Below are 21,175 nucleotides of genomic sequence, written 5' to 3'. Positions count from 1 at the left end.
TAGCCTGAGCAAGATGCTGGGATTGTCATCTCTGCTGAGCAGCTCCCTTTGCGGTCGAGACTGGATGGGACACCATGGAAGGCAAGGCTTGGGATTCCTCCTGTGCAGAGGAAGAAACCCGACGCCTAACACTCCACACCCGACGTCACCACTTCCGGTGCTGCGGCCGCTCTGGGGATCCTGTCGGGTGCGCACGCGCACCTCTCACACTTGATCCTGTGGCTGCATGGCTATGCCTGGCACGCATGCGCACCCTTCTCTGATCTGACTGCAGCCATGCTATCTCTATAATCCTGGAGGAACAACAGGGAAGTCCCAGTGCTCTTGCCCTATATCAGGCTACCTCTTCCTATGGGAGGTGCCTGATTATTGTTGTGCTTCCCTGCTAGACCTGCTTGGTTCCTGCTCAGTCGCTCTCTGTATTCAGGTCCCTTGCCTTGTGCTCTGTTGTGCTCCTTAGCGCACACTCTGCTCCTGTACTGTGCTCTGTCGTGCTCCTTAGCACAAGCTCTGCTCCTGAACTGTGCCCTGTCGTGCTTCTTAGCACACCGTCTGCCTTGCACTCAGGCGTGCTTCCCAGCGCGCGCTCTGTCTAACCCTGTACTCTGGCATGCTTCCCAGCATGCGCTCTGCCTAACCTTGTACTCAGGCGTGTTCCCTTGCACGCGCCCCGCTTTGCCCACACCCGGGCGTGCTTGTCAGTGCACGCCATACGTGCCCCCGTCTACTCACCTTGCACTATCCAGTACTCAGCGCACCCCTGTGTACACGCCCTGTATAGTCCTGAACCATGCATATTCCCGTGTATACGTCCTATATGATTCTATACCCAGCGTGCTCCTGTGTCTATGCTTTGCACACTTTTGTACTCTGCATGTTCCCTGTTGCACTTTGCTAGAAGCACTCACTCATGTCTTCTGTGAGCCGGCTACCTGGTTCCATTAGTCGTGGTACTAAGCCTCCCTGGGTCTGCCCCTGACACTCCCTGTATCAGGGGGTGATCCTCACTAGGTCAGCTCACCCTGGGTGGGCTGCTATCATAACCCAGAGGGTCCACTCCAGGAGTCGTCACAAATATGAATAATGTTCCATGGAAATATATTATAACACATCCCCATGACTGACTTATGATAGTAACTCGTGATGTGAAAAGTAATATGGTCTAAGTTATTATACTTGCAAATTTAATTATTTAATTTATTGTTACTATAAGAAGACCTTGATTTTAAACAGTCATTCCGTCTGTCTATTATAACACATGACTGACTCATGAAAATAGCTTATGATGTGATAAATTTCTGGAGCATTATGTTTCAGGTAGCTCAGAAATGGTCTTTAAAGAGGATTTCTTGAAATTTCCCATTGAAAATCTTAGAAAAACTTTCACAGTAGGTAAGTATTTTTCAATGTTTAATCATTTCTTTTCTCACTTTTACTAAAAACAATTTACTTTAAACATTAATGGTATCTCATCAGAATCATCCTGGGCCCAACCAATGAGCAACATCATCCTGCTGCCCATAAGGGGAGGAGAGAATAGCGGAAAAGGCTACTCTTAAGTAAGATGATCAGAGGGGGGACCATGCAGTCAAATTAAATAATGGGAGCAGAGCGAAGACTTGTTTTTTTAATTGATTATAATGAATCTATAGTGTCAGATTTAGTAGAGTCATTGTTTCCTACTCTAATATCCAAAACCTTTGAGGACTTTAAAGGATGATGAAAAGTAACTCTTAAATTCCAAGTGGTGGAGGGAATTACTTTAAATCTGCTTTTATCTGGAAAATACCAGTTCACCGTTTTTTGCTTTTGTCATTTCCTGATATGTTCCAAATGTATAACGTTCTTTGTTGAACTTGATGGTCTTTTTTAAACCATATTGACTTTATAACATTTTCCTGCAATATTATATTATTCCAGTATATACAATAGGCGAGAAAACAATTTCATGTTCAAGTCCCCTAAAAGTAAAAAAACAATAAAGTAAAAAAATAAAAGCAGTGCTTTAAAAAATATAAGAACAATAAATATTAGTTCAAACTAACATTTTTTCCTCATTTTAAAATAAGAAAATTGTAAAAGAATATATACACCAATATATATTTATGTACATTATTATTATAATTATATATTTGGTATTGTGTCTGAACAAAAATCCAAGTTATCGTAACAAAATTATTCAAACCATTTAAATGCCAAAGATAATTTTAAAAAATGCAATTTTTTTGGTCACCATTAGTGTTGAGCGATACCATCCGATATTGAGAAATATCGGATCGGATTGGATCGGCCGATACCCAAGAAGTATCGGGTATCGCCGATTCCGATACCAGAAGTCCCATTCAAGTCAATGGGACAGAAATATCGGAATTAAAAAAAACCCTTTCTTTACTTGTACATCCAGTTCGGGAGGGGGGAATAGTGTGGGCGGTGCGTGGGCAGACACTGTGCGTGTCTGTGTGTGCGGGCAGGGTCTGTGCGGGCCTGCCGGCGGTCTGTGCGAGCCAGCCGGGGGTCTGTGCGGGCTGCCGGGGGTCTGTGCGGGCTGCCGGGGGTCTGTGCGGGCTGTTGGGGGTCTGTGCGGGCCTGCCGGGGGTCTGTGCAGGCGTGCCAGGGGTCTGTACGGGCTGCCGGGGGTCTGTGCGGGCTGTCGGGGGTCTGTGCGGGCCTGCCGGGGGTCTGTACGGGCCTGCCGGGGGTCTGTACGGGCCTGACGGGGGTCTGTGCGGGCTGCCGGGGGTCTGTGCAGGCTGTCGGGGGTCTGTGCGGGCCTGCTGGAGGTCTGTATGGGCCTGCCGGGGGTCTGTTCGGGCTGCCGGGGGTCTGTGCGGGCCTGCCGGGGGTTGTGCCTGTCATTGTAGCAGGCTATGCCTGCTACAATGACAGTGATTGACACATTAGCCAATGATGGGGCAGTAGTAGTCCCATCATCCGGCTAATGTGTTGAATGTAAAAAAAAACAAACAAAAAAAACATACTACATACATACTACATATATATCATATATATCCTTCCGCACTGTATTCCTCTGCCACTGTAAAAAAATAGTCCCTAGTCTCACTTTTGGCATTGCTGTGTGAGATAGTTCCCACGTAGCTTTTGCCATAAAGTGAGACCAGTGAACTATAGTAACCTCTCAGTGATGCAGTGCAGGAGATCGTCGTGGGACACTCGTGGATTTCTGCGGATCAGGGAGTATATCGCTTGTTTGTTATTTTAATATTTTTTAAAGATGACACTGGCTTCGGGGAACAAAGTGACAAGTGATGGTGAGTATGTAGTCTATGTTATATGTACTGTATGTCTATATGTATGTATTGTATGTAGTATGTATGCAGTATGTACAGTATGTAGTATATATGTAGTATGTATGTTGTATGAATGTAGTATATATGTAGTATGTTGTATGAATGTAGTATATATGTAGTATGTATGTAGTATGCATGTAGTATATATGTATGTATGCTGTATGAATGTAGTATATATGTAGTATGTATGTATGTATGAATGTTGTATATATGTAGTATGTATGTATGTTGTATGAATGTAGTATATATGTAGTATGTAATATGTATGTATGTTGTATGAATGTAGTATATATGTAGTATGTATGTATGTATGAATGTTGTATATATGTAGTATGTATGTATGTTGTATGAATGTAGTATACAGTATATGTAGTATATAACATGTATGTATGTATGTTGTATGAATGTAGTATATATGTAGTATGTATGTATGAATGTTGTATATATGTAGTATGTATGTTGTATGAATGTAGTATATATGTAGTATGTAATATGTATGTCGTATGAATGTAATATATATGTAGTATGTATGTATGTATGTTGTATGAATGTAGTATATATGTAGTATGTATGTATGTTGTATGAATGTAGTATATATGTAGTATGTATGTATGTAGTATGTATGTATGCTGTATGAATGTAGTATATATGTAGTATGTATGTATGTATGTTGTATGAATGTTGTATATATGTAGTATGTATGTAGTATGTATGTTTTTTTAAATTCAACACATTAGCCGGATGATGGGACTACTACTGTCCCATCATTGGCTAATGTGTCAATCACTGTCATTGTAGTAGGCATAGCCCAATGGGACTTGTAGTCCCAACGGACGATGCCTGCACACACACACAACCCCCGGCAGGCCCGCACAGACCCCCGGCAGCCCACACAGACCCCCGGCAGGCCCGTACAGACCCCCGGCAGCCCGCACAGACCCCCGGCAGGCCCGCACAGACCCCCGGCAGGCCCGTACAGACCCCCGGCAGGCTCGTACAGACCCCCGGCAGCCCGCACAGACCCCCGGCAGGCCCGTACAGACCCCCGGCAGGCCTGTACAGACCCCCGGCAGGCCCGCACAGACCCCCGGCAGCCCGCACAGACCCCCGGCAGGCCCGTACAGACCCCCAGCAGGCCCGCACAGACCCCCGGCAGGCCCACACAGACCCCCGGCAGCCCGCACAGACCGCGCATCATGATGTGCACAGACCGCGCGTCATGATGACATCATTTTAGCAGCCAATCACAGCCACAACACTGGCTCATTGCATTATGGGAACTTCCGATTCCGGTATCCGATAGTGTAAAAATATCGGTACTGGGTATCGGAATTCCGATACAGCGAATATCGGCCAATACCCGATATTTGCAGTATCGGAATGCTCAACACTAGTCACCACACTTCCCTAAAAAATAAATAAGTAAATAGCAATCAAAATGTTTTATATAACCCAACATACTGTCAATAAAATCAACATGCAAAAAAAGAGCTCTCACCCAGCCACATCAAAGTAAAAAAGAGTCTCAGAACATGGCGACATGAGTACATTTTTTTACAGACAGTTTAAAATTTATTTTAACCAATAAAATAAATACATATATATTTACCGTATATAATAAGTCGTCATACTGATGTAAAAAAGAAGTTCTTCTTTAAAGGCCCCTTTACATTTTGCGATGCACCAGAGATCCCGACCACGATACGACCCGGTCAGGATCGCTGGTGCATCGCTAAATGGTCGCTAGTGAGCTGCCACACAGGCAGAGCTCACAGCGATGCAGCAGCGATCTAGCGGTCGTTACTTACCTTTCTGACGCGGCGATCCTGACGTCCTCTCGTCCACTTCAATGCGTCGCCTGACGAGAAATGGAGCTGCGCGATCAGCAATGGACAGCGGTGGAGCCGGTCGGAGGTAGGTATCACACATAGCGATATCGCTAGCGATATCGCTGCTACGTCACCAAATCGGTGATGCTTTAGCGATATTGTTAGCGATATCGCTATGTGTAAAACCCCCTTAAGGATGAGCAGATTTGCATTTGTACAGGAAAAACAATTTGCATCAAATTTATTTGATGAGAGTGTGCACACATTAATACTGCAGGGGCTGAGCGCACAGTGTCAGTGCGCCTGTGATCTAATCCCCCTCTCCTATCAGCATCGGCCATGTACTACTCTGTGCAGCAAGCGGCCACTGTTGACAGGAGAGTGAGATGAAAATGCATTTTTTCACACTGACACTGTGTAAGCTCTTGTTCCTGCAGTGGCAGTGTGTGCAGAGCTGAGAATTCTATTTAGATTGCGCTTCATATTGAGTGTTGTAAATCAACATAAGAGGAGCTGCAGAGGATTGCAATTAACCAGATGAAAAACTACATTGAGACCTTGGTTAAACCAAAGCTCCTTTATTTACTTAAATAATAAAATACTTTTATATGTAAAATCTATACTACCTGTATGATTTATTTGAGGGCCAAGTCTCCTATATCAGTGTATAAATAGTTTAATTTGGGTTTTGGGGGTGACAGACTCCTTTTAAATACTTTACTAGAAGTGATTGCTTATTAACATGTATGAGGGTTTAATATGTCAGAACTTGAATATTTGGATTTTCCTGCAGGTCATATTAAAGGAGTCATCTTGATTGACCTCAGCAATGGTTCTCACTGGTTCATCAATTGTATGCAGCCTGTGATTTTTTCAACCATGTCATAGTGCTGAAGTTCAGAGACAGATGCATCACGGAGCTGAAAAGATGGGTGGACTCACGTACTGGAGCATTTCATTGGGGCCACGCCACAAGACTTCATGCTGAGGATGGAGAAGAATGGTGAGAAGAAAATGCAAAATGAGGCAGATCTACTGTCTAGACCAGGAATGGAGAACCTTAGACCTGAGAGCCATTTACTGCCTTCGATGCCCTCGATTTTATCCTTTTATCAGATTCCTGGGAACCATACTACTTGGGCCGGCAGCTGTATTTTGATGCCCAGTGCCCGCCAACTCATTGATTTCTTCTTGCTCTGTGAGCATGTGCACATAGTGTTCACCATTGAATACTGAGGCACGTGCAATGAAAGATTACGTCCAGACACCAGTGCCAGCGTTAGGACGTGCTTTTTGGGCTAGCGCGTAACTTGTACAGCCCTCGAAGGATGGCATAAATATCCAAATGACCCTTGGCAGAAAACAGATTACACACTCCTGGTCTAGACAGTGCAAAGTGGAGCTTTTTTTGCTGCTAGAGACATAAACATAGAATGTTTTTTGATAAAAAACAAATTATTAGGTAACCAAAGGATAGGTGATAATTTATTGATCAGTGAAGATCCGAACACTGGGACCTGAACTGGTCAGTAGAACGGGGCACATTTATCCTCATTAGACTGTCGTGGCAGTGCACATGCTCAATTCATTACCTTTGAGCTACTGAATGTTGCACTGGGCTTTTTCCAACAGCCCCATTAATGGAGCAGTGGATGGACATTCAAACAACTACTCAAATAGTAACTGGAATAAAAACTCCCTGCTCTGCCGAATGGTGCGGGTCCTAGCAGTCAGACCCCCACTAATCAATTTAATATCATCTATTCAGTGAAAAACTTATCACTGCTCGAACAACGCATTATAATAGTGCAACCCCCTAACAAGCTTTTGGAATCACATAAGATAGAGTAAAATGTCTCCCCCCAATGGTTCTAATGTAAAATACAGCAGATATTTTGTTAGGAAAATCCGGACCAATTATCTGCTGTGTATTCTCACCATGAGAATATGCCATGATATATTTTATCGCTTGAAGCTGAGAAGACAGATTCCCCACCTACTCTCTCTGCCTGTCATTATTTATTTAGACAGTTCCATTTCTCCTTCTGTCTATTCTGCAGAGAAAGATCTATAGTTCCATTCACAATCTTTCAGGGCACAAGTTACAGGGGAGTGAATGAAGATTATGTCCCATACCATAGTGTACAAATTTAGGTTGGAGGTGAGATTCTAGGTCATGCACATATTCTATTATCGCAATGCTAGACTATCTACAATCACATACAACCCCTGGCAAAAATTATGTAATAACCGGCCTTGGAGGATGTTCATTCAGTTGTTTAATTTTGTAGAAATAAGCAGATCACAGACATGGCACAAAACTAAAGTTAATTCAAATGGCAACTTTCTGGCTTTAAGAAACACTAAAAGAAATCAAGAACAAAAAATGTGGTAGTCAGTAATGGTTATTTTTTTACACCAAGCATAGGGGAAAATTATGGAGTCACTCAATTCTGAGGGAAAAACTTATGGAATCACCCTGTAAATTTTTATTCCCAAATCTAACACCTGCATCAAATTAGATCTGCTCGTTAGTCTGCATCTAAAAAGGAGTGATCACACCTTGGAGAGCTGTTGCACCAAGTGGACTAACATGAATCATGACTCCCAACACAAGAGATGTCAATTGAAACAAAGGAGAGGATTATCAAACTCTTAAAAGAGGGTAAATCATCATGCAATGTTGCAAAAGATGTTGGTTGTTCACAGTCAGCTGTGTCTAAAATCTGGATCAAATACAAACAACATGGGAAGGTTGTTAAAGGCATCAAGACGGGAAACTTAAAGCAATATGTCTCCAAAAAAGGAAATGCACAACAAAACAAATGAGGAACGAATGGTACTTACATACAGAAAACTAAACAAAAGCCATCATTAACACCTAAGCAAAAAAAAAAAAAGGTTATAATAGGCTAAGGAAAAGCAATTGTGGACTGTGGATGACTGGATGAAAGTCATATTCAGTGATCGCAAATCTGCATTGGGCAAGGTGGTGATGCTGGAACTTTTTTTTGTGCCATTCCAATGAGATTTATAAAGATGACTGCCTGAAGAGAACATGCAATTTTCCATGGTCATGGATGATATGGGGCTGCATGTCAGGTAAAGGCACTAGGGAGATGGCTGTCATTACATCTTCACTAAATGCACAAGTTTATGTTGATATTTTGGACACTTTTCTTATCCCATCAATTGAAGGGATGTTTGGGGATGATGAAATCATTTCTCAAGATGATAATGCATCCTGCCATAGAGCAAAAACTGTGAAAACATTTCTTGGAAAGTTTCATGGAAGTTGAAGAAAATGGTCCAGGACAAGACTCCAACCTGCAAAGCTGATCTGGCAAAAGCAATCAGAGAAAGTTGGAGCCAGATTGATGAAGAGTACTGTTTGACACTCATTAAGTGCATGCCTCAGAGACTGCAAGCTGTTATAAAAGCCAGAGGTGGTGCAACAAAATACTAGTGATGTGTTGGAGTGTTTTTTGTTTGTTTTTCATGATTCCATAATTTTTTTTTCCCTCAGAATTCAGTGACTCCATAATTTTTTTACCTACGCTTGGTGTAAAAAAGTAACCATTACTACCACTACCACATTTTTTGTCCTTGATTTCTTTTAGTGTTTCTTAAAGCCAGAAAGTTGCCATTTGAAATTACTTTAGTCTGTGCCATGTCTGTGATCTGCTTTTTTTTTCTACAAAATTAAACAACTGAATGGACATCCTCCAAGGCTGGTGATTACATAATTTTTGCCAGGGGTTGTAGTAGTTTTGTCCACAAAGATAATTGTATTAATTCATAAGGTCTTGTAATATAGTGAAGTTAGCAATAGCAATTATTGTGTATTACAAACCCCTCTCCAAAGCTAACTACTGGTTTTACTTGTTTCACTTTTGATTGTGAGTTTGGAACAATCATTGTCATGGGTTTACCACAACAGACAGGAGCCAGATGATCGTGAGATATGATTTTTCCTACTCCTGCACTAACTATTAGCATTTCTACTTCATATCAAATGGTACAGGTTTCTTCTAGCAGCGTAGTGGTTGATCTGCTCAGCTGAGAGCTCCTGGAAGCTTACCTGCATTATGGTCCTCAGCTGTTCACTGTTAGCCACTCTCTTCGCTTATAAAAACTGGACTCAAGCACTCATTGCCAGAGCTAACTTCATTGCTACATGGTTTAGGAGTTGGTGGAGAGTTGTTGTTTGAGAAGGCGTTTGGTGGATTTATCGAAGACTGTTGCGTGGTTTAGGTTGCATGCTAATGCTCTCCTTTTCCTTCTTTGGCTTTTCCCCCATCCTTCACTCCCTATTTTTTCTTTTGTTGAGTGTGTGTGCATTTTTGTATGATTGGTATTTTCCTTTATCCCTGTTCATATTACCTTGCTAGTCTGATTGGCGCATTGCCATACACCACTACTCGCCTCTTCCACTTGTCAGACCACACTTGGAGTATTGTGTGCAATTTTGGCGCCGGTGCTCAAGAAAGACATTACTGAACTTGAAAGGGTTCAAAGGCGGGCTACTAAAATGATAAATGGAGTTGGTTCACTACAATACCCAGAAAGGTTATCAAAATTAGGTCTATTTACTCTAGAAAAGAGAAGACTTAGGGGAGACCTAATATATAATATATATGTACAAGTATATCAGAGGGCAATACAGAGATCTCTCCAATGAACTGTTTGTACCAAGGACTGTGACAAGAACAAGGGGGCATTCTCTTCGTTTGGAGGAAAGACAATTTCTGCACCAGCATAGAAGAGGGTTCTTCACGGTAAGAGCAGTGAGGCTCTGGAATTCTCTTCCTGAGGAAGTGGTGATGGCCAACTCACTGAATGAATTTAAGAAAGGAATGGATGCTTTTCTTGTGAGTAACAGTATAGAAGGTTACGAATAACAGAATATTATAGGTAGATGGTTGACCCAGCTTAGGAGTCGGGAAGGAATTTTTTTCCCCAATGGAGAAAATTGGCTTCTACTCTGTGGGTTTTTTGCCATCCCCAGGATCAACAATGCAGAACAGCTGCACTAAAAATAGGCTGAACTAGATGGACATAAGGTCTTCCTTCAGCCTTCAAAACTATGTTACTATGTAACTATGTATTCAGGAGTTCAGCAAGGTACATGGCCCTGGCGTCTTCACCATTAAAAGTAATCTGGGGAACAGGGCTAGCTAGAGCGCTCCTAGCGTTAGGGATAGGGAAGGAGCCCCTGGTCCTGGGATACCAGACAGCAAAGTTGTGACAATCACTTTTTACATTATTTTACATTTCTTTCAGTGACAGGTTACTGGAATAAGAAGAAAAAATGAGGTCAGCACTTCAACATGTTGTGAAATGTGACATTGGGAAAGAAAATATAATGGATCCGATCGTCTTACCACCAGCAGATTGTATCATCTGTGCTTGGCTCCTAGATACTATCAGTAAAGATCAAGATGATTACATCCGAAATCTCAAGAAGTTCTCAAGTTTACTAAAACCTGGAGGACACTTTATAATATTGGGGTGTTTAGAGTCAACATATTTCATAGTTGGGAAAGACAAAATGCATCTTGTCAATTATAATGAGGATTTTCTCAGGAAAGCTCTAGTTGGAGAAAGATTTGTTATTGACCGCTGTGAGGTATTGAAGAGAACAGTTGTAAGTGATCTTGTTGACCATAAGGGAATCATATTCATTGCAGCTCACAAAGAGAACCAAGTCTGATAAGAAGCTAAAAAAAATAATCCTGCATGTTTTAATATTAATATCTATGCCATCAAAATATACAAATTATAACAGTTCTTAAAAGAAAACAAATTCAAACATTTTTCTTGTAAAAGTTTCACACTATTTCTTGAAGGCAATTGGATCCCTCTTTTCTTATGAATCAGTTGAAAATTTTGTGTCTAATTGGTTAATATTACTCTTTTATTTTTTTAAGTCTTTATTTGGAATATTAATTGTGTGAAATGAAAATAGCACCAGAACGTGATGTGATCATTTGGGAGATCTTACGGTATTATGAGACTTTTGGCCGTTTGCAAGATATCAACATTGTAATAAAGAGAATGTAATATTAAACTTGAATCTTGTGATTTCCTTGAGGGGTTATTGTTATCTGCTTCTTTTTTTGCCAAAGAGTTATCTTGATTTCTGAGTCTTATTATAGCTACATTTTATGCAGAGCCTTTAAGGGTATGTCCACGCGTAGCAGATTTGCCTGAATTTTCTGCACAGAATCTGCACCTCTTGGCAGAAAACGCAGGTAAAAATTCACGTGTTTTAGATGCGTTTTTCATGCGGATTGTATGCGTTTTTGTAAGCTAATTAAAGATATGTTATTAAACAAAAAAAAAGATTTGTGATGTCATTTCTGGTCCCACCTTCTCTTTTACATTTGTCCAACCCACACTTTGTTACACACACACACACACACACACACACACACACACACACACACACACACACACACACACAGACAGAATGACAGGTAGGTAGATAGATAGATAGATATAGGATAGATAGATATATCTATCTATAGATATATCTATAGATATATCCATAGACATATCTATAGATATATTCATAGATATATCTATCTTTTGATATAGCTATGGAAAGATATAGATAGATAAATAATAGCAAGGCCGATGTTTATTAATGAACAATGTGTTTAATTTTGAAAAAAAATGGGAAAAAAAGTTGTCTGTCTGGTAGCCCAAAAATTAAAAAAACTTTGCACACATTTGTCGTAGTGGTATCTCCGTGTGCTCAAAGTTTTGCCAGTTTCCGGCGATTTTCTTTTTTTGTCCTTGGTGAAACTGTACTCATGTACAGCACTATCTAGCCAAAAAAAAAAAAAAAATTAATACAGTGTGTTATCACTAGCATGTGTCCCTCAACATTACCCGTGCCCTCAACAATGCTGTTACTGGGAAAGTCCACCTAACCACGGACACGTGGATAAGTGCTTGTGGGCAGGGATGGTACAGCTCACTGACGGCACACTGGGTTAACATAGTGAAAGCTGAGACCCAGTTGGACCTTGGGATGGAACACATCCTCCCCACACCGTGGATTGCCGGCCTTACATCAATCAGGGTTGCCCCCACAGTCTATAGCAGCTGTACCTCCTCCTCCTCGTCTTCAGCCTTCATCTCTGAAATGAACACATCAGTCAGAAGCTGGAAGCACTGCATCAATGCCTCAGTCAAGCTGCAACAGGTTGTGCTGAAGCTAATCTGCATAGGTGACAAACCGCACAATGCAGAAGAGTTGTGAACAGTGCAGAAGAGCAGTCAGTTATTTGGATGACTCCGCTGAACCTACAGCCAGGCATGGTCATGTGTGAAAATGGCCAGAACCTAGTGGTGGCTCTGAGACAAGGTGAACTCAAACACGTACCTGGCCTGGCCCATGTGCTTAACCTTGTGGTTCAACGTTTTCTCAAAAGCTACCCGGAGCTGCCGGATCTGCTAGTGAATGTACGCCATCTGTCTGCCCATTTTAAAAAGTCAGTTCCACTTCAGCAACATTTGGAACTTCCAGCTCATCGACTCATGTGTGATGTCCCCATGCGTTGGAACTTGACACTGCATACGTTGGAAAGGATTTGTGAGCAGAAGAGCGCAGTTGTTGACTACCAGCATCAACAAGGCCGCCGATATTCAGCTCAGACTCCACACATAAGATCTCAGGAATGGACATGGACAGTTTTCTCAGACCCTCCCATTGTGCTGGCACAGAGGCAAGGGGTGCTGGCACAAGAAGTGCAATGTTTGGGAAGATGCTGAGGAAGTACCTTGCAGATCGTACAAATGACCTCCAGGATTCCTCTGTGCCTTTCAATTATTGGGCATCCAAGCTGGACATGTGGCATGAACTGTCTCTCTATGCTTTGGAGGTCCTGGCCTGCTCTGCTGCTAGTATTCTGCAGAGCGGGTTTTTAGTGTCGCTGGTGGAATTATAACAGATAAGCAAGGGCTGGAAAGGGCAAGACTTCTGTACACCACCGAATGAAAACAGCGAAGCATAACCTCAAATACATTGTCTTTTTTGTGGAGGTGTATTCTCATGCACCTCTTCACAACCACACATGGGTATTCGCTTCCTGATTTGGTCTGTTTGGTGTTATCCTCCTCCTTATCCTCATCATCCACAACCAGTAGAACACCAGGGTGAATGTATTCTGTGATGCAAAAGTCACCCAATTTTTGTGCAGGGGTGTTTTTATGATGCCCGTTACTAAATTGAAACCAAAACAAATGTTACTCCCCCAGGGGGAACGGTCATAAAAATGAGATTTATGTATATTCTTCCCTTTTATTCTTATATTTTCCAGTTTTACTATCTCTGAACCATCCTCTTGGGACCTAGTGTATACCTCTCCAATAGAAATATATTGAAATACTATTATATTATATTTTAATTTATATCCCTGTCTCTGAGCTGTTGCTAGGGACATACATATTTCGTTGGACACATTCTGGCTTCTTTCATAGGTGGAGTCACATTTTTTATTTATTTGGTTGATTTCAGTATGATTTATCATTATGTCTCCTTATTCTCCACTACTAGATCACCAGGGTTAATGTGTTCTGTGCTGCTACAGGCAGTCCAATTTTTGGCATGGGTGTCTATGATGCCCATAGTTTTGTTTTTCAAAAATGTACCCCCCATGGGGAAATGTTTGTCAGCCCAGGCATTGTGTGTATGGGCATTACAAGTCTAGGAGACACACTCCTTTACATTGGGCCTAGTGTTATGATTGGGTCACCGAGGAGGAGAGCAAGACCAAGCTAAGCCACAGAAAACCAGAGAGGTTGGTAACTAAGAGGATTGCAGACCCCTGATCCTATCCACACAACTAGCAGTAGCCGTGGAGCATACCTACAATGATCCTAGACGCCTCGTCACAGCCGGAGAGCTAAATAAGCCTAAAGCAAGAAAGGGGAAATCTAAACTGCCCCAGAGCAGACCCCAAAGGAATAGATAGCCCCCAAACATATATTGTCGGTGAGACAAGATGAAAACACAAACGCAGGTAGGAAAATAGACTGAGCAAATGATGGGGCCCACATTAACTAGACAGGAAAGGAAAGGAAAGACACTCTGCAATCACCCAAAAAACCCTGCAAAAAATGGCCAACACATCTGATAGAAAACTAATGAAGTCACACAACTTCGCCCACTATATCAGCACTCTGGTATATTCTGAAAGCAGAGCAAAAAAGAGGCCAATCTAATAAGGGACAACAACAAACTGGCACAAGCAGTAACATATGGATGGAGATTCAGCACAGCCCCAGCCGGAGCTGGCTGGCCACACAAAACTGAAATAGATAAAACTAAATCAAATGTGAACAATAGCAAAAGAACACTTAGCTGAGCATGCAGGGACTGAGCTGGAAACTAAGACCTCAGGAGGCAGGAAAAAATCACCAGCAGAGATAGAGGGAGTCGGCTGTCTTAAATACAGTCAGAAACTCCAAATCTCCAATCATCCTCATTATCAGGTGGCAAGTCTCTGTTAATCAGATCAACTCCATTACCTCCAGTCACCACAAGAGGGAGCCCAGAAAGAGAACTCGCAACCTCTCTGTCAATACAACCAGCTCCACTACCTTCACTAGTAACCAGAGGTAGGCCAGAAAGCGAATTCACAACAGCCTAGTTTTTAATGAGGCCTTCATCAATGTCTCCTCATTCTCCACCACTAAATCACCAGGGTTAACATGTTCTGTGCTGCTACAGGCAGTCCAATTTTTGGCAAGGGTGTCTATGATGCTCATAGTATATTTTTCAAAAATGTACTCCCCTTGGGGAAATGTTTGTCAGCCCAGGCACTGCATGTATGGGCATTAAAAGTTTAGGAGACCCGCTCCATTACATTGGGCCTAGTTTTTAATGAGGCCTTCATCAATATCTCCTCATTCTCTGCCACTTGATCACCAGGGTTAACATGTTCTGTGCTACTACGGGCAGTCCAATTTTTGGCAAGGGTGTTTTATGATGCCCGTTAATAAATTGAAACCAAAACAAATGTTACTCCCCCAGGGGGAAATCTCATAAAAATGAGATGTACGTATACTCTTCCCATTTATTCTTATATTTTCTAGTTTTCCTATCTGTGGAACATCCTCTTATGACCGAGTGTATACCTCTCCAATATAAAAATAGTGATATACTATTATATTATATTATTATTTATATCCTTTTCTCTGAGTTGTTGCTAGGGATAAACATATCTTGTTGAACACATTCTGGTTTCATATCTATGAATCTGTGTTCGCCCCTCCCTTTTGTTAATGTCTTTCATAGGTGGATTCACATTTTTAATTTATTTGTTTGATTACAGTATGATTTATCAATATGTCTCCTCATTTTCCACGACTACACCACTATATCACCAAGGTTAACGTGTTCTGTGCTGCTACAGCCAGTCCAATTTTTGGAAAGGGTGTCTATGATCCCCATAAAATATTTTTTTAAAATGTACCCCCCATGGGAAAATGTTTGTCAGCCCATACACTTAGTGTATGGGCATTGCGAGTCTAGGAGACCCTCTCCTTTGTAATAGGACATTTTGTTTTATGAGGCCCTCCTCCATATTTCTTCCAAGGGGAGATTGGGGTGCGCGCAAATTTGGGTCAAGATGGCCCTTGCATTCAATGCATAACGAACCTGCATGGCAGAACCAACTGAAGACTGTGAAGTGGGTTTTCATGTTGCCTTCCAGTATCTGGGTTCAAAGGCATATTGAGGTGCATATAACATGAAAGCAGGGCAGGCCTTGCCTTGCATTCAATGCAACATTTTTTCAGGAGGCCCTCTTGTACCTCTCATGAAAGGGGTATTGGGGTGCATTATAATTCTTGGCAGCCCAGCCACTCACTGCATAGGCAATAACAGCATAGGAGACCCACTGTTTAATAATCGCCCTTTAAGAATATTAATGCCGACTGATGCCCCTCTAAAAATAGGCTTTGTGACTTTGAGTCCCTCCTTCAGAAATGAAACAAGATGTGTCTCCTTATATGTCACACACTACATGGCCAGCTAGGGTTGTTAAATGTTACAATGACATTTCCCAGTGAACGCATTAGTATCGGTTGAAAGCAATGTTAAACTTGAAAAACTCATCAAAAATGCTGCATGTGAATATAGCAAAAGTGTTGGAGGAACATTTCAGTAGGGGGTTAATTTTTTTGCCTTATACACAAGTCACTACCCTGGAAAGGATGTACCTTAACATATTTCCTATCAAAATCCATTCTGGTTTCGTTTTTGTATGTTTTTTGGTGCACCTATAAAAATGGCGTGAAACTCTGACAACATTGCTTACAGCTGTGACCTAGGAGTCAGAAATGCTTCCAGGGGCGATCCTCATGATGTTCCTGTGTCATTTGAGCAGTGTTTCCATCATTTTCAGATGTTTTTAGACCTTAAAAGGACCCCCGGGGGGGATCGCGGTAAAAAATGCTGTGATTTCCAAAATAGGATCACTTGTGTTTCCACTGTTTCTGTTTAGGAACATCAGGGACTCTCTAAATGCAACATAAAGTCCGCTAATTATTACAGCAAATTTTACGTTCAAAAAGTCAAATGGCACTCCTTCCTTTCTGAGCCCTGCCATACGCACAAACAGTAGGTTTCCCTCACAAATAAGGTATTGGCATATTCAGGAGTAACTGTACAACAAATTTTGTGGTCCATTTTCTACTGTTACCTTTATAAAAGTAAAAAAAGTTTGGGTCTAAAGTAAATTTTTGGTGAAAAAAGTTAAATGTTCATTTTTTCCTTCCACATTTCTTCAGTTCCTGTGAAGCACCTGAAGGGTTAATAAACTTGAATGTGGTTTTGAGCACCTTGAGGGGTGAAGTTTTTAGAATGGTGTCACTTTTTGGTAGTTTCTGTCATCTAGACCCCTCAAAGTCACTCCAAACGTGAGGTGGTCCCTAAAAATCTGGTTTTGTAAATTTTGTTGGAAAAATGAGAAATCGCTGGTCAACTTTTAAGCCTTCTAACTTCCTAACAAAAAATATGTTTCAAAAATTGTCCTGATGTAAAGTAGACATCTGGGAAACATTATTCATTAACTATTTTGTTTTAGCTCTCCTATTTAAGGGCATGAGAATTAAAAGTTTGAAAATTATGACATTTTCAAAATTTTTGCCAAATTTCCATTTTTTTTCACAAATAAGCACAAGTCATATTGCAGAAACCACTGTCATGAAGTAGAGTAAGTCATGAAATAACAATCTCACAATCACTGGGATCTGTTGAAGCATTCCAGAGTAGTGATGGGCGAGCACTAAAATGCTCGGGTCGAGCAAATTGGAATACTCGGGTACTCGGACAGAACAACGAGCCCAATGTAAGTCTATGGGAGACCCGAGCATTTTTTACCGCGATCCCCCCCGGGGGTCCTTTTAAGGTCTAAAAACATCTGAAAATGATGGAAACACTGCTCAAATGACACAGGAACATCATGAGGATCGCCCCTGGATCCCTGTGTGTACGAAGTGTACAGAGCAGAGCCGTGTGTGTACAGAGCGAAGCCGCATATGTTCCAGAGGTGTATTGAACAAAGCCGCATGTGTACAAGGTTTACGAAGTGGAGCTATGTGTGTACAAGGTGTACAGAGCGTGGCTACATGTGTAAAAGGTGTATGGAGTAGAGCCGCATGTCTACGAGGTTTACGGAGTGGAGTCATGTGTGTACTGAGTGGAGCCGTGTGTGTGCGAGGTGTACAGAGCGGAGCCATGTGTGTACGAGGCATAAAAAGCAGAACCATGTGTGTATGAGGTGTGCGGAGCCATAAGTGTACAAGGTGTATAGTGGGAAGCATTCATACCTCCCAGCGGGACAGTCCCGATTTTGAGAGAGCCTGCTGTTGTGAACTATCTCGATTAGACTTCTGAGTCAGGGCTCCCTCTGGTGGTTACTGTGGGTAGTGGAGCTGGCCGAAGTCTGCCACCTGACGATGATGATTGGGAATCAGGGGTTACTGACTGGAGTATTTAAGTGAGCAGGCTTCCTTCCGTGGCTGGATTAGTTTTTTTTTTCCTGTGCATTCTGAGGTCTGCTGTCTCCTGCCTGATCCTGCATTTTTCAGTTAAGTTGTTCATTTGCTAATCCTTTGCATCTGATCTGGTTTTGCCTCTTTCTGCTTTGCTGTGAGGGTTCATATGTTACAGCTTGTGTCAGTTTGTTCAGTCCCCTGTTATATTAGTCTATTTTGCTTTGCTGCCAGTTCATACCAGAATGCTGATATAGTGGGGGATGGGTCGTGAGACCTCAGTGTTTTTTTGTACATCAGACATGTAGGATTTTTAGGGTTTTTGCGTGATTGCAGACAGTGTCTTTCCTTTCCTGTCCTATCTAGTTTGGGCCCTATCATTTGCTCCGTCTATTTTCTGCCTGTGTTTGTGTCTCATCTGGTCTCACCGACAATATATGTTTGGGGGCTATCTATTCCATTGGGTTTCTACTCTGGGGCAGTTTAGATTTCACCTTTCTTGCTTTGCTGCACCGAGGCATCTAGGGCATCATAGGTACGCCCCACAGCTACTGCTAGCTGTGTTGTTAGGATTAGGGGTCTGCAATCCGCTAAGTTACCAACCTTTCTGGTTTCCTGGTGGCCTAGCCTATTCCTGCCATCCTCCTCGGTGACCAGTTGTTGTCTGCCCCACTGCCCCAGCTGGGAGCTTACTTTTCCGACGGACACAGGAGTACACGGCGGAGCCCCGAGGAGCACTTTAAAATTCGCACGTGACGTTCCACCGTAAGTGACGTGCTAGAAGCTGACCAGAAATTAGCTAAGCTGTGATGGAACCATGGAGTCACTTCAGGGAATGCTTCAAATCCATCACTGTGTCCTCCTCCAACAGCACGGACAGCGGGATTGTCTTGGACTCGGGGATGCCAGCCATTGAGGGGATCATGATATGTCCTGCATCGGGAGGCTCAGGTGGGCATTACATTGGGAGTTGGGCTGATATAGTATCTTTATAGAATCTTTCTTTCTTTCTTTCTCTCTCTAATCTTTTTTTCTTTCCTCTCTTTCTCACTCCTTTCTTTCTTTCTTTCTTTCTTTCTTTCCCCTCTTTTTTTCTCTCTCTCTTCTTTCTTTCTTTCCCCTCTTTCTTTCTCTCTCTGTTTTCTTTTTTCTCTCTCTCTCTGTTCTTTCTTTTCCTCAGCACCCCCATAAAGTGGGCCAGCCCCAGACAACACGGTACAAACAAATCACTATTACTATCAGTCCAAGTGGACAATTATATACGTAAAGTTAATGATGTCCCTGTGTCAAGCAGTGCGGAGGATCAGAATACACTGGGGAGACCAGAGCAGCGGGGTATGGGGCCCATTATACTGTATGAAGTAATATATGGGGCCCATTATACTGTATGAAGTAATATATGGGGCCCAAAATACTGTATGAAGTAATATATGGTACCCATTATGCTGTATGAAGTAATATATGGGGCCCAATATACTGTATGAAGTAATATATGGGGCCCATTATACTGTATGGAGCATTATATGGGGTCCATAATACTGTATGCAGTAATATATGGGGCCATAATACTGTATGGAGCATTATCTGGGGATAGGGGATGACTTTCTGTTTGTTGTGGATCTGACCGCTGGGACCCCCATGATCCTGGGAAACGTAGCTTTGAAGAGCACCATGTAAATGGAGCTGTGGTCAATCATACGCACTTTGGTGCCATTCACATGTGGCTCTTGAAATAACTCCTTTAAGAGAGTGATGAGGGGACGACAAAGTAAAGCAAAAAGTCACTGATCGGGGTAAGGAGTGTTATAGTTTGTGGGCTGGTGGGATTTGTGTGGCAGGGCTGCATTTTTGTCCCAGTCCGGCCCTGTGCCAGGCCTACCATTGCCATTAATGACCCTTGTTCTGGATACTTCTGTGTTGTTCTTGTATGTTCGTGTGATGGCGTTGACATCCTTGTGTTTGGACACCTTTTCTATTTATCTGAATCAAAATGTCCACTATTGTACTCAGTTTTACAGGATAGATATAAAAATCTACTTTGTGTGCGGGGGGGGGGCGTCATTTTGCTGTTCGCCTCAGGCAGCAGAGAGGCTAGGTTCACCCCTGTACTCACTTATATAGCGCCGTTAATTCCACAGTGCTTTACATACATTATCGGCACTGTCCCCATTGGGGCTCACAATCTAAATTCTCTATGAGTATGTATTTGGAATGTGGGAGGAAACCCACACAAATAAGGGGAGAGCATGCAAACTACTTGCAGATGTTGTCCTTGGTGGGATTTGAACTCAGGATTATATCATGTGTTTTTTTTTCCTGAAGAAGTAGCTTTGTCCTTCGAAACGTGTCAAAATAAGCCATCATTCCACTCCACTACACTGGGATACAAACCCCAATCCTGCCGTCAGCGCGGAGACCATCCACCAATCCACCAATTCCCTCCCACCTATTGATGTCTGTTGGTCCCTTATAGACCAGTGGATCTGCTGCAGTTGACCTCACATTATATGCTGCCTTCACAGATTAAACAGGTGAGCTTAATCTGAGCGTGAAGCTCACTATTTATCAGATAAGACCCTATTTGCGCTGAGCTCTCCTACAGTTTTCCTTGGAGAGAACACACACTGGTAGGGGGCTCGTCATCCAAAGCGCCTATTGGCACGCCCGTGACATGATCACAGAGCATCAATGTGCTGACATGACAGCCGGGGGTCTGCTGAAGATCTCTCAAGCCCAACATTACTGTACAGAAAGCCTCGATTTAGCCGGAGTTCATGAAGATCCTGATCTTAGCTCTACATTGCAGTTCTTGTCATGCTCTCACTATTAGAACAGGATTCATATAGCTTAGCAAGCAGCTAAACCGCTATACCGGGTCCAGTAAGGGAGACTGTAGTTGAATCTGTGCTTTATTGAACATAGGTATATAGATGAGGTGAAACTACAAACAGAAACATAAATACAATGAGTACTGGGTTCATAGAATACATATATACATAACATACATGTCTACACTGATAGCTGAGC

At 42.3% G+C, this 21,175-nt stretch overlaps 1 pseudogene; it reads left to right on the top strand.

Annotated features, from left to right (window-relative positions):
- The first annotated feature begins 1,252 nt into the window (after positions 1 to 1,252).
- LOC141097726 (nicotinamide N-methyltransferase-like) lies at positions 1,253 to 11,207 on the top strand (annotated as a pseudogene).
- Positions 11,208 to 21,175: the final 9,968 nt, after the last annotated feature.

This window comes from Dendrobates tinctorius, unplaced genomic scaffold (genome assembly GCF_039654945.1).
Source record: "Dendrobates tinctorius isolate UK_male_01 unplaced genomic scaffold, ASM3965494v1 ptg000086l, whole genome shotgun sequence".
In the NCBI taxonomy this organism is placed as follows: domain Eukaryota; kingdom Metazoa; phylum Chordata; class Amphibia; order Anura; family Dendrobatidae; genus Dendrobates; species Dendrobates tinctorius.
This window is presented reverse-complemented; position numbering and strand designations above follow the sequence as displayed.